The sequence below is a fragment of the Girardinichthys multiradiatus genome, chromosome 22, assembly GCF_021462225.1.
Source record: "Girardinichthys multiradiatus isolate DD_20200921_A chromosome 22, DD_fGirMul_XY1, whole genome shotgun sequence".
NCBI lineage: Eukaryota > Metazoa > Chordata > Actinopteri > Cyprinodontiformes > Goodeidae > Girardinichthys > Girardinichthys multiradiatus.
Window position 1 is genome coordinate 8,171,463 of NC_061814.1, and position 27,837 is coordinate 8,199,299.

The window sequence follows — 27,837 nt, forward strand, 5'->3', positions numbered from 1 at the left end:
CCCGCCTGAACTCTGTGCCTGCTGGGGACGACCTCCTGGTCGCCCGCCTGAACTCTGTGCCTGCTGGGGACGACCTCCTGGTCGCCCGCCTGAACTCTGTTTGTCGCCCACCCACCCTGGTTGGAGTATTTTTGTGTTTTGGACATTGTGTTTTCTGGTGGTCGTCTGGGATCCGACCTTGAGGGGGGGTTATGTCATGGTATGACATCCTTGGACTTGGTTTGTGTTTTTGTATTAACCGTTCTTAGGTCTATGGTTTCCTTTATTGTTAAATAGTTCCACCTGTCCCTTATGCCTGCATGTCTCCTTGCCACACCTGTTCTTAGTTCCTGTGATTACCTGCCTTTGTTTTCTCCCTGTATAATAGTTGGTCTGTGTTCTTTGTTCCCCGCTGGTTCCTCTGTCACTATTCCTTGTTCACTACCCTTGTTTATGCTAAGTTTTGCTACGTTACAGAACTATGTACACATGTAAGTTTTTGGCTCGACTCATGTTTGTACTTGTTGGATTATGTTACGTTTTGGAGACCTTTAATTAAAGAAAAGTCTTCCTCTCATCATGCGGCTGCCAAGCTCTTATCTGCACTTTGGTCCGATCCAAACCAAGAACGTGATAGGTGGTTACTGCAGCTGAATTTTTCTGTGGGTTTAAATGGTACAGTTAAAACCAACTCACTCAGACATATGTGCCCCATAACGAGTCGGGAGCTGGAATTGTTCCTCCGCTGCACCAGTGTCATGACAAGACACTTATCCCCAACAGAATTCGTAGCCCCTGCGTCGAACCCAGTTGATTCCGCCTCAGTCTAACCAACTAAATGTAGAAGTCTTGATGTTTTACTTTAGTGAAAGATGAGTGTTAGTTCCTCAGTTAATTGAACAAACCAATAGTGTATTCTAAACCCTGGCATATCTAGATTTAAAGTGATTTTCATTGGTTGGAAACAATGCGGGTATCTTTACAAATATAAAAATGTATAAGAACTAAAAAAAAACAGTTTTTATTTACATTGTACTAAACTGGCATGTAGAAAAGTACTTATAGTTTTCTCAATAATCAATGAAAAAACATTTACTGATGTTAAAGCACTGAAACCCATTTTAAGTGTTAGCCAGCTTTTTTCATGTTTCCGCTGGTGCTTAGACATTTTTCAAAGTCATTCCGGCTGGAAGTCATCCTTGGCATCACAATTTTCAACAGTGTCCATTCTAATTCAATTCAATTCAATAAAAGGGATTAATAAAGTAGGGATTAATAATCTTGCAGTCATACCACAGTTTTGCCATTTATTGGGTAGAAACAGGCTCTGTTAGGCTGACTCTGCCAGAATTTGTATACCCATACAAATAATGGACAAATAGTATCCCACATTCTTGATTTTTAGTAACACATTAGATAACACTTCTTATGATGACATACTACTGCTGAAAGTTTTTTAGCTGTTAGCTCTTTATACAGTGGACTGACAGAGGTTATACCTGGGGTATATCAGGTTACTGAACAGTGTTCAACATTCATGATTTTTCTGTTTAAAAATACTTCTCATTATGATTTTCTACTCTAGAAAATTTGGATTGTATCCCTCCCAGACCAAGACCAAGCAGAGGAAGAAGTCTTGCGTTCTCGCTTGGCAGCAAATGAACATACAAGTTCTTTCTCTACGTTATAACTTTATTTTTCCACCCAACCTAAATACATACCAGTAACACTGCAAAGTTGAAGAAACCAATGATCTACCTTTGGCTAGCAACTGAATTTAGATCTGTCGAAAAATCCTCAGCTTGTTATTGTTAGTCATGTCATCTGTAGAAAGTTTTGAATACTGTGTTAAGGCAAGGCAAGATTATTTATAAAGCAGATTGCAGCAACAAGACAATCCACAAGTTCTTCACAACTTTGCAGTTAACTGATGTGATTATCCTCTAATTAGGCAAATGCTCTTGGTTTGTTAACCCACTAACTGAAAGATTAACTAAGGACATCTTTCACAAAAGTAAAACAACTAGGTCCGCTCTTCCTGCTAAATGCGGCCCCTGTCGCAAGAGATACAAATTCTGTCGGGGATAAATGCCGTGGCATGACACCAGCTTCAGGCATCGCTGAGTCAGCGCCTTGAGCCAGCAGCTTGAACTGATGAGGCTCAGGCCTGCTGGGCTCCGTAAAGCATCTCTTAACCTCCGATAATGGGGAGGATCCTCCACCTCAAAAGAGGTGGTGAAAGTACATGCATTGCTCTGCTCACTGTCTATGTTTCAATATGTCACATTAAGCTAGCTGTCACTTTCCCTTGTCCTCCTGACCGCACTCCCGCTTAATTCCCTCTGCATATCCTTGCCTCCCACCAGGTCAAAGAACGCTTCGCTTTGACCCATTCGGCCATTTTTATAGTTTTATAACAATTATCTAGCGCCGCAGGAAAAAGACAAAAACGGAAAAAACAATGCAAAATGCACAATGCTACTGCTATCAAAACACAGGCTAGTATGTCATATCAACACACAATGAATTCATCTAAAAAAGTTTTTTTTATCATTTTAGCGTTATTTGTGTACATCGTTTCCATAGACAGAAAGAACTGACCCCTTGATGAGATGAAGTCTTTCGGCAAATCCTTCTTGATACTGGTGGAGGTTGCTCAAGACACTTGTCCCTGAAGTGGGGGAAATAGGAATTTCCCCACTGATGTTGGTAGATTTACATAAAAAAAAATAATTTAATCAGGCACTTCGAAGAGGTTCTGATGCTGGGGGATGGTGTAATGAATTGTGTGGGTTAATACAACCAACAACTGAACCAAGCTTATCCTCTTTCAGCTTCGGCATACATGGGTTTGGACTACAAAATTGTAGCGACAAATAAATATGGCGGGTAGACAAACTTGATCAGGTGGAAGTCTATGACCTTATTTAACTGTTCCACAGCAAATACTGTGGCGTAATAGCTGGAAAAATGTTAGATGTTAGATCATTTATATCGGCAGAATGTGCTGGACTTGTATATAACTTCCTACTCTCCCTCCCTGTGAAAGAAGCTTATCAGTGTTTAAATGACTCAAAACATACCTGAGATCCATCATTGTTACATTCACCTACTCTCATTGGTGTTGAGCATGAGGTCAGGGAAACAATGGACATGGAGGCACTAATAGAAACGTTTACAGAGGCCAAAGCCTGTAGGGTTAATTCAGTTCAATTCAGTTTTACTGATATAGCACCAATTCACAACACATGCTGTCTCGAGGCACTCCATAAAGGGTTTGGAATCGTGTGGGGTCGTTGGGGAAGTTAGAATTTAAGCAATTTAGAATGGGCTATGTCTAGGGGTACTAAGTAACATAATAAACTGATAAAGTTTGTCCATGTAGAGCCCACTGGTGGCCATAGTTATAATAAAAACCACAAGAATTGGGGGTACCTCTCTCGGTCAGACTAATTATAGCTATTGGAAAAGAAAAGGGGTCGCACAGGTAGCAGAATGCAGGGTGTTTTTGCACCCCAACCATAACTGAGCCAGTATAGGCTAAACCTGACTCCCCCTTACTCCGTCCAACAGGGAGGGAGGAAGGCAGAGGTAAAAATGATTGGCGAGTGTTGTTTCCTGTTGCGTTGTGTGAAAGGTGGGTAACTTTAAAATGGGTTAAGTCAATTAAATCGAATCATAGAGATTTCAGGTCAGATACATATATTCCAATTAATCCTAACTATCGAACAGTGCAGTCAGATTCAGTTATTTATTCAAATTGGTTAAAAAGTTATTCTAAGGAAACCCACCATTTTGCTTTGTGTCAGTGACTTGTAGCAGTCACTCCTCCTGGATGAGCATGTAGCGACAGTGGACAGTCACTGGCGAGGAGTACTTTCTATGGGAAGGAAAAGCAAATGTTAAAATGCTCTTTTAGTGGTTTCATCTAGGAATAAAAAACAGATTAAAACAGTTAGTCACAGTAAAAGCTCAGTCAGTAGCTTTGTCTAGGAAAAGAATACGGTTAAACACACGGAGTCAGTTCAGGTGTAGCTTCTAGGAAGAGAAAAGAGAGAGAACATAAAGTTAAAAGCTGAAATAACAGCAGGTTAGATTCAACTAGTGGTCTCAAGTGTGCCAGCAAGCTATGATAAAGTGACAGAATGATTAAAGCTGAATAGATAAATACTGATCACTAATACCAATAAAATAAAGTAGAAACAACATCTATCTGAAAGAAGAATAAGAGAAGCAATAGAGGAAGACGAAAGAAGGGACAGCAAATAATAATTGTACAGTACTTATTTTCTTGTGATGTGGTTTTTCCTTAGCTGCACAGTCTATTCTAATTTTTTAACTTTGTCTTTTGATTTTCATAATTTTTGCCTTATCCCTATGCTTCTATCTGCATTTGTACCTTGCTGCTGGCACAGCCAAATTTTTTTACTAAAAGGGACAATAAAGGATATTTTTGTTTTGATAACATAAGAGAAAAAAAGAGTACATAAATATTCCAGGGAAACAGGCATAAAAGAGGAGACACAAATAGGGAGCCCAGAGAAGAGCAGGATGAATGATTAGTATATGACACTATTCTATATGTGTTGCAATTAACCTGTTTTGCCCTCATGTGATTCTCTCGTCAGTAAGGTAAGGTAGGTAGGGTAAGTTTATTTATATAGCGCTTTTCAGTAACGAGACACTCAAAGTGCTGTACATACAATTACGATACAATCACAAAGACAATAAACACAGATACAGACACAGAAAAACAAATCAAATGATACTACAATCCTTCTAAGAAATCTAAAAATCTATGAATCCTTTTGAGAAATCTAATAGTCTCATCATTCCACTGAATTCTAACTAGTGAAGCTGAGTCACTGGTACAAAACAGCTTTAATCCACATTTTCAGGTGCTAATGATATATTGCTTGTACTGGTTGAACTAAGTAATAACAGTCCATTGTAGACTAATTAAGAAAGCTGGGTCATTGGTGTAAGAGCAGCTAAAGTCCAAATTGCTAATAATTTGATTTTCGCTGGCAATCCTTCTGATAAAACTAAAAATCAATGAAAAAGTAATGAAATACTAATAATAATTGGCTTTTGCTGGTAATCCTTCTGAAAAATCTGAAAAGCTATGAAAAGTAATGAAATAACACATTTAGGTAAAGTAAGATAAGAGGAAAAAAAACATCATATTTCAGACTTTATTCTGGTAAGAATAGAGTGTGAAATATGATGTATAATGAAATAGTACACAAATCCTCAGCAGGGGTAAGCAACACACACATAAGTAAAGATTTAGCAAGGGTACGGTGGAATCTTAAGGGTGCGAATGTAAGTCTGAGTGTGTTTGCAAGAATTAGACTGTCAGCACTGATAGAAGCGCCATTGTCCTTGAGAAGAGAGGTGGAAGTTTTATCAATCGGCCGCATAGTCTTATCAGCACACAGCTGGTGGGGAAGAGCGTCGTGTTTATATAACATCCAGAAGATATTTTGTCGATAGCCATTTAGCAGAAGTTGCCAAGGCCACATTGGAGTGCCAGATTTGGAAAAACAATAAATGTTGTGATTCAGGCAGTTGTGAATTTCTAACTACCTTAAGAGTTTTACTGGTGTGTCTCAATTGCGAATCCAAATAGCCAAATTTCTGGTACTTTCTACAGATCTTGACAAGAATCGTGTCCAGCTTGCTATTCTGCTCTCTTAACATTTCAGTCTGAGTGTTGATCGCTCTACAGACTCCTTCCCACATCACAGGCAGCTTTGGAATGCTTTGAACAGCCGGCCACGTTTTGCGAATCACTCGATAAGCCAGGTAATCACCAACTCCAAAAAGCAGAAATCCTGTTATCAAAAGTCCAAATTTGTACACATTTTCTATGTCCTCGACCGACATCGTAGTCAGGCACACAATCTTCCACTGCTGCCAAGAATCCATTGTGTATCCAAAGAAGAACGTCCCGTCTGGACAAGAGGGTTCTCCTTTGCCCTGTCTTCCCATTGAAAAGAAAAACATTTGATCAATTATGTTGAGAGTCCAGCTGACCAAATCCATATTTTAAAAGTTTGGAGGATATGCAAAGCGAGCCTCTGAGAAAAATACAGACAAAAAGCAGAGGCAGGGATCAGCAGAGAGGGAGGGAGAGAAAACGCGTGTGTCTTCCACCGAGAGCAAGAGAAAAGCCAGTAAAAGAAATAGCCAGAAGACACAAATTATTTTATTGACGTCTTAGCAGACAATTATTTATAATCACATAATTTAGTAAAATTACAAAGCACGGCATCTTTTAAGGAGTGTTTGTGTCTTAATAAAGTAGGAATTTGCTACTGTCTGGTTCACAATATTCCAGAAGGAAAATAGTGGCAGCCCTACAGAATCTTTCATCTTCAGGGCCTACTGGCACATTACAGCAGGTTTGGGGGAGGGCCTCTTTCGCCTGGGGCCCTAAAATGGCTAAGTTCCTCACCGATTCTGGGTGCACTTTTGGAGTAATTTTTTTTATGCTGGCAACTTCTGGAAAAGTTGTCTAATTTTTTCCATGGATGTTTGTTTTTTGTTGTTTTTTTTTTTCATAATGAGAAAGAGACCTCAAAACTACATTGATGCAGTCAGTTCATCAAGATTGAGCCTACTTTGAAATGTGATTCTGGAGTTGTCGCAGCAGCAGATCTTTGCTTAATACAGACCAGTCTGGCTGCTAATGAAGGCTAAGCTAACCCCTGTAAACACAGTCTGACCTGGGCCAGGCACTCTGGGAATTCCCGCTGTTATATGTTTGTGGCAGCTGAAATGGAATATAAATTGTAGGTATGTGGTGAATAACTGCAAGTAGCAGAATAGAAAAAACATTTTATTCAATGTAGTCACTAATTATAAATTGCTTCACCACAGTTCTGTTAGAAAAATATTTCAATAGAATACCCCTTGATGATCAATGAGAGCTCTTTCACCTTTCTTTAAACATAAAAAATTCACATTTCCCTAAGATGGCTTTTCAGTAAACCTGACTTAGTGGGGTGTGAACCCTTTATTGTTTTCCTTATTTCATAGTTTAATGCACAGAACTCTGTATAACCCTAAAGCTGCTCATTATCTAGTATAATTTGTTAGTTGGAACAAGAAATATTATTTTAAAGGGTTTAAGGAGTTCTGAAGTGGCTATACTCTGGAGGTGTACTGCAGTTTCCTTCACAACATCCCCATAGGCTTATTTAAATAAGTGGTTTGTAACCCTTCTGAGCAATGGAAACAGAAGGCACAAAAATAACTTTTAGCATTCTTTATTTTGTATACAGGTTCTATTTAAAGTGAGTTCATGATTCTACAGGTTCGGCAGTACTCATGACTGGATGTGGTGAATGAAATTGAACTCAGCTCTCCAAAAGATGTGGTTAATCACAGCTAATTTATTTTGGGGCCAGGACGGTTCAAGCAGCTTGTTTCATGTAAAAAAATAAAACTTTTGCATTTACTCTGGTTATAATTGATGTTAAAATTTGTGCTCTGTAAGGGTAAAAAATTGTTGATAGAGCACTACAGCCACACTTAACCAGTAGTAGAGGAAGAAATGAAAAATAAGCCCATGCTGATGCAAAACCAGGAATCAAACAAGGTAGTATGCACATTGTCAAGTTTTAGACAGTGACTGACCTTCTCAAAGAGCCATTAAAATAAAATATTTGTATTAAACTATTAAGGGTAGTAGAATCTACTAGGAAAATAACTTGTGTTTACTTTTGCTCTGTCCATGTGCAGATTCTGCCATTTTCTTTTTTCTCAAGGAAGAACTGGTAGATTAATTTCCTGCCCTTCCCTTCCATGTTCCTTGATTAAGCTATAGAAATGTTTTAAATGAGCTGAGCAGATGCCTGTGAGAATCTCCTTAGTCTTTCATGAAAACACTAAGCCAGAGTTAATAAAGTGACATCGTAACCATCCCTGCAGTGCATGTTATATACATCCAGATTGTTATTGTTATTATTTGTTAGGTAAACACTGTTCTATTTCAGAGCATAAACAGTAACCACAGCAACTACCTTCACATTTTTATTAAAGCTAAAATTAGAAGACAAATCTGTATTTAATTCCAGGACAAGAAAAGTCTAGACTATTTAACTGCCAGAAATAGTAAATTATATATTCTACAAATTAACATTTCAAAACAAATAAAACCTAAAAAGTCAAATTAGGTAAGATGCATGCAATTTAATTCAGTGGTCTGTTCACAAAGTCTAATTTAGAAATTACAAAATGTGATGGCCTTTATAAGATAGGAGTAACAAATGATTTAAAATGCAAAAATAAAATGAATTAATAAACAGACGGTTGTTACTATGCAGCAGATTCAGTTATAATTGCATTCTTTCCTGACAGACTGTTATCTATCTAAAGAAAATCTAAGAGCATAAAAAAACCCTTCACGTTTAGCAACTGGAACTACATCATTTGACAAGGAATACTGCAATAATCAGTGACTAATAACTTTTCCTCAATCTTAAAGACAGTTAAGACAAATTCAGCTGAATGTTGCTTGCATACCGTGGCTGCTGGTTTATAGTTTTAATCTCAATGTTTCCAAACACCAGGTAAAAAACTGTGATCTTGTTTGGTGGGTTAAAAAAGAGAAGAAGGAGGCTCAGCATTCTTCACAGAACATTTGTAACTATAAAACAACCTAATGAGACTTCACTGAAACTGCATGGGGCCATGTATCAGGAGATCTTAGCCAGCAACCTCCTTCCTGGTCTCCAGCCTGTCTCCAGACTTAAACCCAATGAAAAATCTAAGGAGGGACCTGAAAGTCTGTATTGCCCAGTGACAGTCCTGAAACCTGAAGGATCTGGAGATGATCTGTATGGAGGAGCAGTCCAAAATCCCAGCTGCAGTGTGTGCAAACCTTGTCAAGAACTACAGGAAACATCTGATATCTGGAATTGCAAACAAAGGTTTCTGTACCAAGTACTAAGTTTGGTTTTTCGGTTCTATCAAATACTTATGTCATGCAATAGAATGATAATTAATTACAAACAAAATCACAAAATGTGATTTTATGGATTTTTGTTTTAGATTCCATTTCTCACAGTTGAAGAGTACATATGATAAAAACTTAAAGACTTCTACATGCTTTGCAAGTGGGAAAACCTACAAAATTGGCAGTGTATCAAATACTTGTTCTCCTCACTGTATAACAGCTACACCTCTTCTGGGAAGACCTTCCACAAGATTCCGAAGTGTGTTTATGGAATATTTTGACAATCCTTTCAGATTTGTATTTGAAGAAGTTATCATATTGAACTGTTTTATATTTGACACCAAGCTGATATACCGAGCTGCTCCTTGCAGGCAGTCCCAATGATGCGCAGCATCACAGCCACCCTCAGCACCGCACTGACAGGAGTGCGTTGGGTGCATGGTGGAGAAGGAATGCCGCTAGGCACCCAAATAGCTTATCAAACCTCCTACAATTCATTCCCCTTTTAGTAGGCTCACCCTGTGATAGTTAGTTAACACAACATTAAGAATCTATTGTCCACAAGGCTATGATCTCTAATTCAGCGAATAATGTTTAAACATTATTTTATTAATGATTTATTAATAAATGTATTATTTATGTTGTATTTCCCTTCTGCTATGCTTTGTAAACTAGATGTTTGGACACACTGTTGATAGTTTTAAAGCTAATTTGACCTTGACCTTTGGTCTTTAACGTACATGTTCACACTGAAAAACAGTGTGAACATGTTTATTAGTTTTCCTTCTTCTTTAATTTTCACATAGTTTTATTTAGCTTAGTTGAATGTTAGTAGCCTAGTTAAAGAGTTTGTTGACTAAAGCGTTTTAACAGGAAGTTTGAGTATTTTGTTAATAAAGCCTTGTACTTTGGAGAGCAGTTGTCTGTGTTTATTCTGTATGCGCGCAGGGATTGCTGTTTGAGGACGCCAGTGTATTCCTTCATCTTCATCTTCTATAATACCACACCTTACCAGGCAAGTACTATAGCTGACTGAGAGCGGTTTGGCTATTAGTTCTTGGTAATGTAAGGCTTTGATGAAGCTGCCAAGCCATGCAAACCTTTTTCACTAAACTCTCTGCTCTGATCTAGATCTCATCTCAAGTTTGGACTTCTGTAAATATTGGCTATGCAGAAAGTTTGTGACCTCTTGGCAATATCTGTATTTGCTGACCCTTACTATTTCTTAAACTAGACCAGTTTGTATTGTCAGCTAGTATTATTTACCATACATTGCAGCACTATTCACAGTAAATAACTACAGAAAGGTTTTAGTAAAGATTATATGATTGTTGTCTTCACTTTTTATCCAAAGCTTTAAGCATTATTGAACTACAGTCGTTCATTTTAACTAAAATTTAAACTGTACAATAATCCAAGTTGTGGGTTGTTCTTTTGTTTTAACATTAGACACTGTAAGTATTTTGGGGGTAAATACCTAACCCAGGATGCTGAGTTAAACTCTTAACCCAATCCTGTTGTGTCCATATTTAATCCAGGACTGCAAAGTATCCCAAATCTGGTAATATTTAACCCAGTTTTCAAAGCTTACAATTCAATCGATCTGAATACAACTGATAGGAATAAAAATTGAAAAAAAGTCATTTTTATTGCAACAACTAAATAGCTTCTTAGTTTGATAGTATTTTCACCCTCATGTTTCACAAACAGTTAAGATGGTTTTACACGTATAATAGAAGGATACAGGTCCTTATTCACAGGTTTTAATGTTGTGACCTGTGAGTGACAGCTTTTTATTGAAACCGTGACAAAATAACTATTTAGATGTTGTAGAACCTAATCAACATTTTAGTTTTACATGTATCCTTCCAAAACTAAAATAAACATTGTTTGAAGAATAATTGATATAATTGTTGCCATACTGCTGATTATAATCTCACTGCAATCTGGATCGCTGATAAAACCTGACACCTTTGTTTTTTTCACTTCTGGGCCTGTTTGTCACCAGGACTTACACATTTTTGGATATGCTCCAGGCTTGAATATATTAACAGCATAGCAGCATGTGCAGAAATTACCATGACATTATCATACACAACAGGACTGAATAGCTGGAGTCACCTTGCTGTCGACAAGCTTCAATCCAGAGGGGCAGCACAAGGTAGAAATTAGTTATCCATCATTTTGAGCTGAAAATGAAGAAAATTAGACTCCACAGAGGAGACGTTGATATCCAATAGTAATGGTGTTTTTAAAGCAGTTTACACCAAACCAATTCTTTGTTTGTTGTAATATCTATTTTCATGATTTTGTAAACATTGCAAATGACATTCCAGACGTAGGAAAGTGTTTTCATTAAAGTCTATTTTCATCCTTTCAGTTTTAGGAAATGAATGTCTACTTAAAGCAAAGAAAAAGAACTAAAAGAAAAACACAGAAAAACTCCCATTTTAGACCTACCAATTGCCTTTTTGTCCCTTCCTTCTTCCAGTTGATAGCCATATACCACTTTGTACCCATTAATTAAGCCATTGTAAATCAATTTGTTGTAATTATATGGAAATAATGGTCATAAATATGTTCAAATTTAAAGTAAAATATATTTTTATAGTATACTGTTGTCTGAAAGGTTTGTATTGCAGCCTATTATTTCTGTCACGATCTCCAGGCATTTCATTGATGTTATTAGGTTCTTTTGTATTCTTCAGTTCATTTCCCTGTGTCTGTTGTTAGGTGCCTTTCTCTGTTTATGTTTTACCTCCTGGTTTACTTTAGTCTTTATGTACATTTTTGTATTAATATTTTGCTAGATTTCCTCCCCTGTGTTTCTCTCTATCTGCTGTGGCTTATTTACTTGTCTCCCTCAGCTTACTCTTCATTACTCTCAGCTGCTACTCATTCTTTCCTGATTACCCTCACCTACTTGTTGTTGTGATCTGTCTGTGTTTGGGGTTTAGGGATTTGAGTTCTGTTTATTTCTCTTCCCTGCCATGTTCTGCACTTGCTTTATTTCAGTTCATTTGATTAATCTGTTGTTTAGGTGTTTGTTACTTCCCTGTTTAGATTTGTTAGTTTATATTTCCTTATTGATCTTGTCCCCCCTGTTAATGTTCTTTAGTTAGTCTCAGCGTTTACTTGCTTCAGGTTATTTAGATGTTTTTCTGTTACCCCCTGCTCGTCATGCTCATCTGTGTTAATAAGTCACTCTCCCTGAGTTCTCCTCTGCATTTCTTCTCTACCAGCTGCTCCTGATTCTCTCCCTGAGTAGCCTCCTCAGTTAATTGGTCCATACTCCACTTCCCTCAGTATTTATCTTCTCTGGTTTTCATTGTTGGTCACTGGTTCCACCTGATGTCTACCTGACCATTTCCTTGTGTGGTTTCCTACTCAGATCTATGTACTTGCTTGTTGATCATTATTGTAATTTTTTTAAGCCTAGCTTAAAGATTTATTTTTAAAACCATTTTCTACTCACCATTATGATTCTCAGCTTTGCTCTGCACATGGGTCCAACACAACCTTCGCATAATGTGACACTTCACATTCTCTCCCATGTAACCGTTCCGCTGTGGTTACACGACTCCTTTTATGCCAGGCTTAGAGATTCATTTACTGTTTAAACTATAAATGACGAGCACAGTGCTAGTGGTGTAGGGGGTTAAGCACACGACCCACAGAGGCTTTAGTCCTCTGTGGTTCGACCACAGTGACATTTGCCGCATGTCTTCCCCTCTCTCCGCTCCCATTTCCTGTCTAACTACTGTCAAATAAAATACTGGGAAACATAAAAGCCACTAGTGCCGCAAAAAAGTCTTAAAAAAAAAAAAAAAATCTTAAAATATGAATGACATTATTAATTAAATTTGAGATACTTACGTGGAAAAGCGGAAAAATAATACAACGCTCGGTACCGGGGCCCAATCCTACTCCTCTTGTGGATGAAGAAGGTGGAACCCCGAACAAAGAACATATCCTTATATACTTGGCTCTGCCTTGTGTCAGAGGGCAGAACACATTCATTTCTTGTTTTCAGTAAATTTATGTGCTGGCCTTGAGCGGCCTTAACTGAATACAGCATTGTGGTCAGTGGGTGTAAAGAAATCTAATCTTGTGTGCGTGTAGCAGTAAATTACATATATTACATAAATTACATATTTTCTATGTTCCTATAACGAGACATAGGTAACTTTAAGAAAACTGCACCCAGTTTTAAATTGTATGGTTCTTTGCTGGAATCTCCTGTACTCGTCTCCATGTCTCATGCCTCAGTTGTTTTGCTCCGGATTTTACCACCTGCCAGTTTCGTGTTTTCTTTGTAGGTTTTTGATTTTATTTATTAAATCTTTCAACTCCCCATGCGGCCCCCAAGTTCCTGTCTGCATTTTGGTCATTCAACTCCACTTAAATTGACAGATGTTTCCAGCCAATACTAAGCCCAAGCAGACAGTCGAACTCAGCACTCCTGCAAACTCTACAGGTGGATCTAGCAGCAGTTGGAGGAGGCAAATAAACTTTATGAGAACGAAATATAGACTGTTCTTCGCCACTGTTTCTTGAGAAGATGGAGCGGACCTTATGGGCCCTCCCGCAGCTGGGGTGTGGTCTGTGGCAAGACGGTTTCTCTCCATCTCTACTAACACTAATCTCGGCGTCTCCTGCTGCTTCCTCCTCTCCTAGGCGTAGACGGCGCTGTTAGCTGGCCACCTATGCTCCTGCCTCTGAGGGTCTGGTGTTATCTGAAAAAATAAGTATCTTTACAGGTTGGCATTTAGACAATGTAGAAAGCCAGTTCTGCAGATATTTAAGGCATACAGTGCATCCAGAAAATATTCACAGCGATGTACTTTTTCCACATTTATTGATGTTACAGCCTTATTCCAAATGGTATCAAATTAGTCTCTTTCCTCAAAGTTCTACACACAGTACTCCATAATGGCAATGTTAATGCAGGTTTGTTTGATATTGCTGCAAATTTATAACAAATAGAAAATTGAGAAATAACATTGAAGTAAGTATTCACAGCATTTGCCATGAAGCACAAAATTAATTTAGTTAAGCAAAATAACATCCAATACGTCCACCTAGGTATATTCAAACTATCGTTAAAAAAGTAAGGGCAACTTTTCAGTGACAATAACACTATAAATTATTCCCCCTGTAAAAAATGTAAAGATTTATAGACAAACAGAAGTATTTTAAAGTCTATTATCTGAGCTACAGGGAGCCAGTGTAGGGACTTTAGAACTAGGGTGATGTGCTCCACTTTCTTAGTTCTAGTGAGCAGCGTTCTGGTGAGCAGCGTTCTGGATCAACTGCAGCTGTCTGATCAACTTTTTAGGCTGACCTGTGAAGACACCGTTGCAGTAATCAATTCTACTAAAGATGAACGCATGAATTAGTTTTTCAAGGTCCTGCTGAGACATTAGTCCTTTAATCCTGGAGATGTTCTTTAGGTGATAGAAGGCCAACCTAGTTGCTACCTTTATGTGCCTCTGAAGGTTCAGGTCTGAGTCCATCACTACACCCAGGTTTCGAGCCCGACTGGTGGTTTCTAGCTGTATTAACTGAAGCTGTGTGCTAACTTTTAAACGCACTTCCTTTGGTCCAAAGATTATTACTTCAGTTTTGTTTTGATTCAGCTGAAGAAAATTTTGGCTCATCCATGCATTGATTTCTTCTATGCATTTACCCAGCGCTTGAATGGGTTCATGGTCACCTGGTGACATCGTAACGTAGCTGTGTGTTGTCTGCATAGTTATGATAACTTACGTTGTTGTTTATTAAAATCTGAGTTACGGGGAGCATGTAGATATTGAATAGGAGGGGCCCTAAGATGGACCCTTGGGGAACGCCACATGTGATTTTTGTGCTCTCTGATGTAAAGTTACCTACTGACACAAAAAAGTCCCTGTCCTTCAAGTAGGATTTAAACCAGTTGAGTGCTGTACCAGAAAGGCCGACCCAGTTTTCCAGGCACTCTAATAAAATGGAGTGATCAACAGTGTCTAAAGCTGCACTAAGGTCCAATAATACCAGCACTGTGGTACTTCCACAGTTTGCATTTATACGGATGTCATTCAACACCTTGACAAGAGCAGTCTCTGTACTGTGGTGAGCAGGAAGTCTGACTGGAAGACATCGAAACGGTTGGTCGTTGTTAGATAGTTGTTTAACTGTTGAAACACAGCTTTTTCAATAATCTTACTGATGAAGGGGAGGTTTGATATAAGGTTTGATATAGGCCTGTAGTTCTGTAGTAGCAACTTGTCCAAGTTGCTCTTTTTCAATAGAGGTTTGATAATTGCTGTTTTCAGGGCCTGGGGAAAACACCTGACAAAAGGGATGTGTTTATTATTTGTGTTAAATCAGATGTTATTACAGGCAAAGCTTTCTTAAGGAAAGCTGTGGGTAAAAGATCGAGACAGCAGGAAGAAGAGCTTAGTTGCTGTTCGATTTCTTCTAAGATTTTGGAGTTTATTTGGTGAAATTGGGAAATATTTTTCAAAATCAGTTCTAGTTGGAGACAACTTTGGTACTGGAGTTGATGTGGATATGCTGACTGCCTCTCTGATCTTTTGGGTTTTTTCAGTAAAGAATTTAGCAAATTCATTGCAGGCCCTGGTAGAGTGGAGTTCAGATGCTGCAGTTTCAGGTGGGTTTATTAACCTGTCGACCATGGCAAATAATGCATGAGTATTGTTACTGTTTTTGCTGATGATCTCAGAAAAGAAAGATTCCCTTGCATTTTTCAGTTGTAGGTTATATCTGTATAGTCTCTCTTTATAGATAATATAGTGAACTTGGAGTCCAGTCTTTCGACACCTGCATTCACCACCTGTGTTCAGCTTTTCGACGCTCCTTTTTTTCACTTCTGACTGGTGGAGCACTTCTCCACAGAGACATTTTCTTCCCAGAAACGACTTTCACTTTAATGGGAGCAATAGAATCAATGATGTCCAAGATTTTAGAATGAAAGTTATCTACCAGCTCATCTACAGTGTTACAGGGAAAAGTGGAGGTAGAAGAGTGAATCTGGTTAAAGGTTTCAGCAGCACCGTCCTTAAAGATGCGTTTTCTTATAATGTCTCTTTGGCAAACTGAGTCATTGCAGATGATGCTTTCAAAAATATTAGAAAAGTGGTTACAGACACCTTGGAAATGTTTTGGACCCTTAGTGATGAGCAAGTCCAAAATATGTCCCTGTTTGTGCATTTGCTGTTTAACATGTTGAGTCAAACCAAAATTTCTAAGAGTGTCACATAGATCTATTGCACTTCTGTCTTCAGGATTGTCCATGTGAATGTTGAAGTCTCCCACAATGATTAAACAGTCATAATGAACACATATCACAGATAAAAGCTCATTAAAATCACTGAAACACTTTGTTTTGGACTTAGGAGGCCTGTAAATATTCAAGAATATGGTTTGGACCGGGCTCTTTACCTGGAGAGCCAAATATTCAAAAGAGTCAAATTTGCCCAGAAATACTTTTTTACACTCTAATAAATCTTTAAACAAAGTGGCCACCCCTCCACCTTTTCTTTGCTGTCTGGTCTCACAAAGAAAATTGTAGTTCGGAGGCGTCGCCTCTATCAGAATGGGAGCTTCATTAAATCCATGTAACCATGATTCTGTTAAAAACATAATATCAAGATCTTGGTCAGTAATGAAGTCATTGATTAAAAATTATTTTCCTGACAGAGATCTAATGTTCAGTAAAGCCAGTTTTTATGACTTAGTTGCTGATATTAACTCTGTGTCTGGTTGTACCTGACACTTTATGGCTTTCGTTGATTGTTTATTACTGTCTCTTATCCTTTTGGCTTTGCTCTTTCTGTCACATATAAGCACAGAGATTTTACAACTATCTCCTATTAGTGGCCCACGTTTTTCCTGGACATGGTCATTTCTGATAGAGTTACCACTGGGGCCCAGACTGTATCACAGAGAAGTGATTTGAAGGTCCTGATTAGGAGGAGATAGATTAGAAGGTGGTGGGGCTCTGCGGCATTTGGAAGATGTTGGTTAAGTAGCAGGGCCTCAGCCACGGGGGGTGTTGAATGGAGAAGATGTCAGAGCCATTTGGGTCCCGATCTTAAGCTAAACACAATAAAACACAATAAAAGTCCTTCAGATCAACACATTACATCTCATTGCTGCAGCCGTTCTTATAGTCTAGTTCTACATGTAGACAGAAAAAGTGTTGCTCAATAAACCAGGAAAATATCTCCTGGTTCCACTAAGACGTAGTAGAAAGAGCAAAAGTAAGCGTCCCTCTTCTCTTTCATATCTTCTGTGCTGATTCTAAACATGCAGCTCTGGGTTTAAAGATGCAGTACAGGTACTTCTCAAAATATTAGCATATTGTGATAAAGTTAATTATTTTCCATAATATAATGATGAAAATTTAACATTCATATATTTTAGATTCATTGCACACTAACTGAAATATTTCAGGTCTTTTATTGTCTTAATATGGATGATTGTGGCATACAGCTCATGAAAACCCAAAATTCCTATCTCACAAAATTAGCATATTTCATCCGACCTATAAAAGGAAAAGTGTTTTTAATACGAAAAACGTCAACCTTCAAATAATCATGTACAGTTATGCACTCAATACTTGGTCGGGAATCCTTTTGCAGAAATGACTGCTTCAATGCGGCGTGGCATGGAGGCAATCAGCCTGTGGCACTGCTGAGGTCTTATGGAGGCCCAGGATGCTTCGATAGCGGCCTTTAGCTCATCCAGAGTGTTGGGTCTTGAGTCTCTCAACGTTCTCTTCACAATATCCCACAGATTCTCTATGGGGTTCAGGTCAGGAGAGTTGGCAGGCCAATTGAGCACAGTGATACCATGGTCAGTAAACCATTTACCAGTGGTTTTGGCACTGTGAGCAGGTGCCAGGTCGTGATGAAAAATGAAATCTTCATCTCCATAAAGCTTTTCAGCAGATGGAAGCATGAAGTGCTCCAAAATCTCCTGATAGCTAGCTGCATTGACCCTGCCCTTGATAAAACACAGTGGACAAACACCAGCAGCTGACATGGCACCCCAGACCATCACTGACTGTGGGTACTTGACACTGGACTTCTGGCATTTTGGCATTTCCTTCTCCCCAGTCTTCCTCCAGACTCTGGCACCTTGATTTCCAAATGACATGCAGAATTTGCTTTCATCCGAAAAAAGTACTTTGGACCACTGAGCAACAGTCCAGTGCTGCTTCTCTGTAGCCCAGGTCAGGCGCTTCTGCCGCTGTTTCTGGTTCAAAAGTGGCTTGACCTGGGGAATGCGGCACCTGTAGCCCATTTCCTGCACACGCCTGTGCACGGTGGCTCTGGATGTTTCCACTCCAGACTCAGTCCACTGCTTCCGCAGGTCCCCCAAGGTCTGGAATCGGCCCTTCTCCACAATCTTCCTCAGGGTCCGGTCACCTCTTCTCGTTGTGCAGCGTTTTCTGCCACACTTTTTCCTTCCCACAGATTTCCCACTGAGGTACCTTGATACAGCACTCTGGGAACAGCCTATTCGTTCAGAAATTTCTTTCTGTGTCTTACCCTCTTGCTTGAGGGTGTCAATAGTGGCCTTCTGGACAGCAGTCAGGTCGGCAGTCTGATTGGGGTTTTGAGTGATGAACCAGGCTGGGAGTTTTAAAGGCCTCAGGAATCTTTTGCAGGTGTTTAGAGTTAACTCGTTGATTCAGATGATTAGGTTCATAGCTCGTTTAGAGACCCTTTTAATGATATGCTAATTTTGTGAGATAGGATTTTTGGGTTTTCATGAGCTGTATGCCAAAATCATCCGTATTAAGACAATAAAAGACCTGAAATATTTCAGTTAGTGTGCAATGAATCTAAAATATATGAATGTTAAATTTTCATCATGACATTTTGGAAAATAATGAACTTTATCACAATATGCTAATATTTTGAGAAGGACCTGTATAATTAAGAAATAAATCATAGCAATTAATCACAGGTGAACCATTGATTAGTTAACTATTTTATTTTTCTGAATTACACATGTAATATTATATAAACTAAACTAATTAAACAAGGATACAGTTTTACTGAAGGTGAGACATACTTACCATATGTATACAATTATTAATAAATGTAATATTAGTACTGATAAGGTCCAGGATGAGGCTCTATGCTATATTTTAAACACCACAACTTAACACCCTTTCCTCTCAAAGTGTTTAATAGTAAGAACTGCACCAATGTCTCACATGCTCAGTGCAGAACAAAAGACTGGGTTGAAAAATGTTTAATTTATTATTTTTGGCAGGCCAAATTTCTTCCGAAGTGGAACGAAGGGCTGAAAAGATGGCGGTAAAAGAGAACAGGTTCATAAAAGAAGGAACAATTTTAATAAAATGTTTCGAAAGCTCTTGGCATAATAAAATAAATGTGTTTTAGGATTTTACCATTTGACTAAGATTTAGGAAAATCAACTTTATACCAGTTTCCTTTTTTGAAATGTAAGAAATTAAGACAATGGAGCCTCAGGAGGGGAACACTTTGATGAGAATGTAATGTTCACATTTATCTGGCCCATAGTAAACATCTGTGAGTTTAAGAAAAAGTTTTGTCATCAAATATTCAGATTACGTTTTTTTCTAAATATCTCAAAACGTGTCATTATTTGCTTCAGCAAAATGTTTTTGAAGTGGTAAATATTTTATGTAGTCTTGATATGATTGTGTAAAAGTCATTTACATTTAAAAATGTTGTAAATCTAGTTCAAGTAAACTTTAGCACGATATAGTCAGCTTTAATCATATCAATTGTAAATTCTCAACAACTTTGTGGCTGGTGAAAATGCTGAGTGGCAAGTAACTTTGGAAAACCACTATCCACAGTGGCTGGTGAGCAATAAAGTTAATGTTAAGCCCTGAATATAATAGCCTCTCTGTTGAGCCAAGTCTGCCTGTAATTTTGCATGGAGAATGCCCCTTTGTGAAGCTACATTATTTCTGGCAACATTCGGGTAAAATGAATTTCTGCTCCAGTTCAGACCAATACCAGCGCCGTAGAAAGAGAGAGTTACGACACTCTTTGAACTTGCCGATAGGCGGTCACGTGGTTCATGTAGCTCTCAATAGTTCCAAACATCTCAGCGGTGTCAGTCAGGTTGAACGGCTTCAGGCGCGACATAACGCAAAAAGCGACTTTTTTCACTCTTTCCTGTGACTTTTGGTAATTAAATAATAATGAACTGATTACTGGCTACTAAATCATAATTTGAAAATCCAAACAGAAGTAACAATACCTAATATAAATGCTCTTTCTGATCTCCTCCGCATGCTAGCACATGCTAGCAGGGATGCTATAATTGTATTCTGTGCCAGCGGTTAAGAGCTCTGATCAAACTTACCTTCGGATCTACATCCTATACTACGTGGAAAGATCTATTGCCTATGTATTTAAGAAAATATATATACAAATATTACAGATGGAAAATGAGCAGAATTAAAATTTTATTTAAAAATTTAATAATTTTTAAATGAATGAGGAAAATATGTAACTGTATGAAAATATGACTGAAGACCTGGGATGAATTCTTAATTTTTGTAGAAGACATAATTATACTATTTTTTTGCTGTCATGTGAACTGAGTACTTGTATCTATAACAGAGTTGATTGTGACCGTAGTCTGACAACTGTTGTAAAATTGTAATTCATTGACTAAAATGTTCATTTAATTCAAAATGTAGTTAAAATTGTATTAGATGACAAAACAACTGAATATAATCTACACTTTGCTGAAAATAAATCACCAAATAATTTATTGTAAGATATGTAAAATGCAAAACTAGCTTTAATAAATAAGTACTTGCACTACCATTTATACAGTTTATTAATTACATCTGCACCAATAAACTATCTGATCAAATCTGGACAAGGTAGAAATGTGCCCAAGTCCGAATGAGGGTTCATCCTCCTTGGCATCATTGGCAGCAGCTCCTTTTGAAGTCAGTCACCACATCTGCTGACCTCCCAGAAAACAATACAGAAACAATCAATATCATAGCTAGTAGGCAAAAAAAGGTAAATGTGTTCCTCTGTAGGTTCAGCAGGCTACCATGGTTGGGTGTGCTGCATTTGGATGCACCAATCGGTCAGAGAAAGGAATCTATATGTATGGCTTCCCAAAAGATCCTGAAAGAAGGAACAAATGGTTGGTTCAAGTCAGTAGAAGCAACCTCACCATCACCAGAGGTCACAACAACGGGAAACTATGTGCTGTAAGTTCAATCTGCACACTGCACTGGAAAATACACAAGGGCCTAATGAAATGTGCAAGAAAATAAATAAATAAATCACTTTACAGGCACACTTTGAAAAAGGACAGTTTGTGAGGGCACAGTCAGGCCAAGTGAGACTGAGGGCTGATGCCGTTCCAACCCTTTTTCTTCATCGCCCAGAACCAAAGTGGAGGACGGACCCTGCAATGAGAAGTATAATTTCAGAGATGAAGGAAGGAAGAAACAGAAATGAGGCAAGTGAGATGAGGGAAAGTGAAGGGGAAAAAGAAGATGAAATTGTAGCCTCAGAGGACAGGGAACAGATGCGCCACGGTCAACAGGGCAAGAAGTATGCATCAATAGGGAATACAATCAGGAAACCGAGGTGAAAAAGCTGAGGGAGGAATTAGAAAACCAAAAAATTCACATAAGAACAATAGAAGGAGAACTTCACAGACAGAAGAAAATTAATGCAGTCCTACGAAAGAAGTTCTGGCAGAGTTCCTGGACATTAAGGAGACATTTCCCAGTCCTGGCCTTCGTGTGGAGCAGCTGATTGGAAACACAGATACTCCTGACCTCACCAACAGTAAAACATGTATTCTGTACCATCTTACAGGATACATTGTGAATAAAGTCATCAAACATTCCAACATCTGTGATGGATGCTCAAGTTCAATTAAGCAAAATGATGACACTTCAGAAGGAGAGCACAGTACCCTATTGATACTGAAGGATTTCAAACCAGGGGTGCTCTGTCAGCCATCACATGAAGCCTTCAGTCTGGTCCAGAAAGTTGAAAAACGTTTCAGAAAAAGGTCCAATAAATCTGTCATGGAGCTCCCAAATACCATGGATACTCTAGAGAGAGAAGCAAATCTATTAGAAAGCATGCTTCCTTCATGTCACGAAGTGCAAAGAAAAATAACCACCAGATTCATCAGGCTGAGACTAAGAATAGCAGCAAAACATTTCTTTAATGAAAGAAAAAAAATTCTGGCCAATGCTGGACATCTTGGAAGTAAAAGCCAGGTGAAAAACACAAAGAAAAAACAATGTCAAACCTCATCTTGCACCCCAACAAACAAGCCCTAAGCAAACACCTTGACTGTTACCACGGACCTTTGATTGTTTAAAGGTATTTTTTGTTACCGTTCTACTGTGTATTGATGCTGATATGTTCCAGTAATAATTCTTAATTTCTTTTTCTGTCTTGAGATAGATTCTAATATCTACTTCAACTTCATCCATGACTGTAAATACCAACTTTGTGAAGGTCTTAAAATGTTAAAATCATTTTGTTCAGACATCTTGATTCAGCTCTTATTATTTTTAAGGACAGAAATTTTGTTACCTTTGTGGTGCTTTGTATGCAACAAGGTTCTGCAGTTCACTTAAGCCATTTTTGTGTGGTTTACCTGGAAAAGAATAATAAAAAATGACTCATCTTCACAATCACGTTTAATGATAATGTCCCTATTTATGTGGCCGTCGTTGACAAACAATCTATAACTTTAACTAAATTAACCATGTCAATATCACAGTATTTTTCAAGATGTGCTAGTTCAGTAGTTGGAATTACAATAAAAATTTGAAAATTATCAACGTTAAGAATGTAAGCTGTAATGGACATTTTAAAATGCTGAATCAGACACAATGAGATAAACCCGTCTAAAACCCCCCATGCTTACAATGAGCTAGCTGCAGTTAAAATACAACAAGCGAGTTAACATGCTTAATTAACTAAACCTGGTGATATAAAATATTATTGCTAAACTGCGATACAGAACAGTAAACTAAAGCCTCACAATATCAATATAATGTTGTATTTTCATCAACTTACCGTCAAAAATCCTTACGAAGCACCGAGAATGAACTACGTCCAATGCTGGAGCAGCTCCATGACCCACGTGACTTCCGCATTCCATTCTTTCTATAGAAGTCAATGGGAGTGTCGTAACTCTCTCTTTCTACGGCACTGACCAATACACTAATGTGTACTGGAATCACTTTCCTGCCATCAAACTTTGGCCCTGTTTACACAACGATTGATTGAAAATAGATTTTTGTTCCGTTTCTGTTAACACGTCTATTTTTGGCGTCTAAGCAACAACCTGATGTTGTTTCCTCAAAAAGTCTATTTAAACTTATGCTACACATGAGGTAGATGAAAGGGAAGCTAAAAAAGTGAGGAAAGGAAAGTTCATTGGTATACTATTCAACATTCATAACGACAGCCAAAGTGCTTTACAGAACATTAAAGAAAATGACAAACATTTTAATTGACCTTAAAAAGAGAACTTAACATGTCAAAAAACTTGAAATGTTGCATATCAGAAACAAATGTTAAGATGCTAATTTAAAAGCAAATTGTATTAGTTCATACGTCACAAGCAACCGAGAAATGTAATTCACCCCAAGATGGTGCTGTCTAGACCAATAGTAGAATTTTAAAACTTATCGTTTGACAAACAGGGAGCCAGCACTGCGCAGTGATTTAGCTACTAGTGTTATATGAAGCATTTCCTGGTATTAGGTAGGACTCTGGTAGCAGTACTTTGCATGAGCTGTAGCTGCATAATTGATTCTTTACAGCTGCCAGCAAAGAGACCATTCCAATAATCTAACCTACTGAAAACTAACCATGCACCACTTTTTCTAAGTCCTGTTTTTTATGTTAATACAATACTGATTTATTACCAGAATATACATTTCAACATTCATTAGAAGTCTAATGGCAGGCTGCCTCAGACACATACCTTCCTTATTGACTAGAAAGCACTACTTTTTTTTTTTTTATAAAATGCCTTTTCAATTATCTTTGCCAGAGTAGTTAGATGAAATATGAGTCTATAATTACCCATTATTGAAGCTTGTAGATTTGGTAACTTTTATAGATCCCTGTGGTTTTCTGGTCCTGTGGAAAATAACCTGTTTGATGGGAAGTATTCGCTATCTGCAGTGCTTTAGGGATATCTCCAAGTGCCATGAGAGTGTTTCCTTTAGAAAAAGAAGTACAGAACTTCTTTTGACAAAATCAAAGGAAAATGAATCACAGCAGAGACAGCTGTTATCAATATAAATTAAATCTCCATTGCACCATTATGTACCTGCCTTTCATGTCAGTGGTGTTTTGATGACTTAGCAAAATAACGCTGTAGCATACACAGTTCCATCCCTTGTTAAGCAAGGCTGTCATGGATATTTTGGACATATCAAATAAGTCTGCTGTATGCATGCCATAGCTCATTTACCGGATTTATTCTACTGCAAAGCTGATGCAAATGTGACTTAATTCCATGCTCCTCTGTCCCACGTTGTCTGCACTGTTAAAGAATCCCTCCTCTAGGCATGGTGGATGCTTAAAACCAAACACAAAACCAAGGACCTGACCTTTCTTCTGATGATTTCCACCAATAATTGTCTGACCACTTTGTGGCACTCCTAGCATTGAAATTTCATAAAGGACCAACATAAAAACAAATAAATAAATAAAACAAAATGATAAGGCATCCAATGTAATGGACCCTGTCCCACCATGTCCAAATATAGGTGAACACTAACTTCCACCTCCTAATTCACAATTCACTTCACAGAATTGGATCACATTAAAAGCAACACAAATGCTTCTTAGATGTCATGTTTCTCAAAATTTCTTCACATTTAGATCTGTGTAATGTTTGCTTTTGGATGCACCAGCGTAACGGTAAGCTAGAAAACAGACAGACGGCACCTTTACTGCACTTTGTTTAGTTTTTTGCTATTCTATTTCCTATTATGTAAACTTTAAGCTCTGAGTACATGCGAAGTGTAGATTATAGTAAAACATTGTTAACATGACATGTTGATGTGATACATTTGTTCACATTTGGACCCAACAATCAAAAATTTTAGGTGTGGCAACAAAACTGCCTCCAGTCACACATTCAGTTGCCAACATGATTCGTTTGTCAGACTTTAAAAGACAAGGCATTCCAGAGCAAATTACTTTTAATTTCAGTATTAGAGTTAGCCTCTGTGCAGGATTGTCCTGCAAGTCACACAGCAGGAAAGTCATGGTAGTTTAACATATATCTGTAGCCACTTTTCTGATGGGAAAACAAGTCAAAACGTAGAATTGAACGATCCTGGAGGCAAGTACAGTAAAAGTCAGGCTTGGTAAGTCTCTTTTTATTGCTCACATCAGGCCACAATGCCAATTTAAAAACCCCAGCATGGTGATATGATACATCAGGTTAATTTACGTAACCAATTTAAAGTGTCATCATGGGGGCTAGAGGGATGACGTAGAGGGATGACATGTTGAGTAAAAATGGTAAAATACAGACATAATTTCTCTTGACCTTCTGGTGTTGCCTATCTCGACCTTTATCAGCAGCGTACTGAACCCGATAAACCTTGTGAGCAAAGGTGAGTATAATGTGTCATAGAGAAGGAGGGTCAGATAGCCTTAGCTAATTGTATGCAATCCAGGAAATTAGCTGTTGTACAATTGATTGATTATGTTAAAAAAACTCACTTTAAAGATAATGCAAATGATAAAAAAAATGCACAAACATCTATATTAACTGTGCACATGAAACAAGCTCTCTAATTGTAAATGTACTTTTCCTATTATATATTTTTCTTTTTTTTCATGTACAGCACTTTGAATTGTCTTGCTACTGAAATGTGCTCTATAAATAAACGTGCCTTGCCTATTTCGAAATAACTGTTTAAAATACCGCACAACTACAATTTATTTTGTAATGTTTACAACCTGAATATTATCCAATATAAATTTACAAACATAAAGATCGATTGCCTAAGATTTAAATACTCAGTTTTTCCACCAACATGCAAATTTGTGGTAACAACAAAGTTTCTACACATTTTCATGTAAAGAACATGTCTCTTAAGAGTCATTTAAAATACAAAATCCTAAAATTTGGCATAGATTTATGGCAGATATTTTTACATTTTTCAGGCTTTACATAGGGAACCTGGAAGAAAAAAATGAAGGACAGACAAGAAAAGAAAGAAAAGACACAAGAAGGGTAAGAAATAAGGAGGTCGCACTTAAGGAAAAAATGAGACATGTTCTGTCATCATTCTGACTTTTAACAAGGCAGGATACCTATTTGGCCGCACTCCTACAGCACTTCCACAAGTCCTCAACCATCAGCATTCAAAAGTGCTTATAAAAGTCTACAGGTAAGCCATCCAAACCTGGAGTCTTGCCAGAAGCTATTTGTCCACCACTGGCTGGCAGTTCCTTCTAGGAAACTCCAGCCTCCAAAATCACCTGATGTGCAGAGGTAAGCTGAGGAAGACCATCCAGCAGAGCATCCATTCAGCTGCAAATCTGCTTGAAAAAGTTGCTGTAGAAACCCTCAACGAGCTCCTTCATAGAACTGGGATTAATGGTCATATTCCCATCTGGGGGCCAGAAGTTGTCCACCTGTTTGGTCTGGCTAATATTTCTCTCCGGGATATTAAATAAAGATATGAGGGCATCCCTATGTCAGTGGCAAACCATGATGAAAGCCCCATTAGCCCTTCATGTAAAAATCTGAGTAACTGTTCTTTTCTTCATTTATGTTGGTAATTTTTAGTAATATGTGTCAAAAGATTGTTTTCTGTTTTTATTTCATTTTCTATATTTCAAATCACATTTTTTATTTTCGCTGTAGAATGACTTGTGTATTCTTGGCAAAAGACTCATATCTGAACCTTTCCAATCTCCCACCTACCAGTTTAGGATGTAAAATCAGATTTTCCTTCCCTCCATAGCTGCCATAAACTGCTAGAATTTTGACAAAAACTGTTTCTTGGAGTAGTTTTACCAGTAAGATCTGCATCTAGTGGTGGTTGAAAAAACGAAATCCAGGTATACAATGGACAAATTAAACAAATGGAGAGTCCTGAGATGTAAAATCTGTCCAACCTGGCCCCACTCATTGTCGCATCCTTTATTTTCACGTATGTGTATTGTTTAGCTTGATGGTGTTTTATCCTCCAAGCATCAACCAAAATAAGTTATGAATTTACTTCAACTAGGTTTCGTTGTCCGATGAGTTAACCCCTCCCTCCTACTTCCCCATGTCTAAAGGGATTGCTCAATCCAGCTCTCCATCTAACGGGTCCGGACTTCTCTAAACCTGAAAGATCTTACTAAGCAGGTTTACTGAAAGTTCTGTTTAAGCTGGTGTCGGGAAATGACTCGCATAGCCTCTGACAGCCTTCATCCAAAAGTCTCGCCCTTGTTCAACTGGAGGTCGGGGCGACTGAGTAGCCTATCGCTGTCATCCACACCTTCGACAGTCACTTTTGTTCACGGCTGCTCTTCCCTAATTTACAACTGGCTCTTGGTATATGGGCTAGGTTAATTTTAGTAGCTCAGCACGAGACCCAAGGGCACTGTTTTAACAAACTTGGCTAAGGCAACCTATAAAAACCTCCTAAAATATCTTGGAACCAGGCAACAAGACTTTTTACTATCAATGAAAAACCAACAATACGGTGACTCAAATAATTTAATGTCCACGATTTAACTAGAATTTTATATGCTTTCTTTAATTAGCAACGCTTATGCAGGGGTCAGTAACAGCTTCAATTCGGCAACACAAAATTATTTCAATAATAGAAATGAATCAATCAACTC